Raw genomic sequence first — 522 nt, 5'->3', positions numbered from 1 at the left:
AAGGCCCAGCGACTTGAGAAACGGATTCGGGATCACGTCCGCCAGACCCTTCACCAGAGCCCGGGGCCCCACGCATCACTGCTGACCGGCCCGGACTTGCCTCGCGCTCTGGAGCCGCCCGCTGACCCCAAGGGCTCCCGCTTCACACGCACCGAGCGGTTCACTTTCACCCAGGTACGCCCCGCGGCCTCGTCGGAGATTCCCTCGGAATGCCGAGACCCGTTTGGCAGCAACAGGCTGACGACCCCTTCTGCGGCCGAAAATCTTGAGCAGTTTAAGAGAAACGACTATCTCTCTCAAAGCTTTGCTTGGCTGCTTTCCTGCGATGTGGGGTATACAGGAGGACCGTGGGTGGGGGGGGAGGGAGGGAAGGGAGGGAGAGCGGGTCAAGGATGCGGTCAACGGCGCTCGTCGGCTGATCATCTGGCGTTTTCCCCCCCCCCCACTCCCCTGTCCCTCACGTCTCGTACCTCCTCCTCACCTACCCTCTCCCCTCGTTTCCTCGCAGGAGGCGAAAGAGCT

This window comes from Rhincodon typus, chromosome 44 (assembly GCF_021869965.1).
Source record: "Rhincodon typus isolate 14 chromosome 44, sRhiTyp1.1, whole genome shotgun sequence".
Taxonomy (NCBI): Eukaryota; Metazoa; Chordata; class Chondrichthyes; order Orectolobiformes; family Rhincodontidae; genus Rhincodon; species Rhincodon typus.
This window is presented reverse-complemented; position numbering follows the sequence as displayed.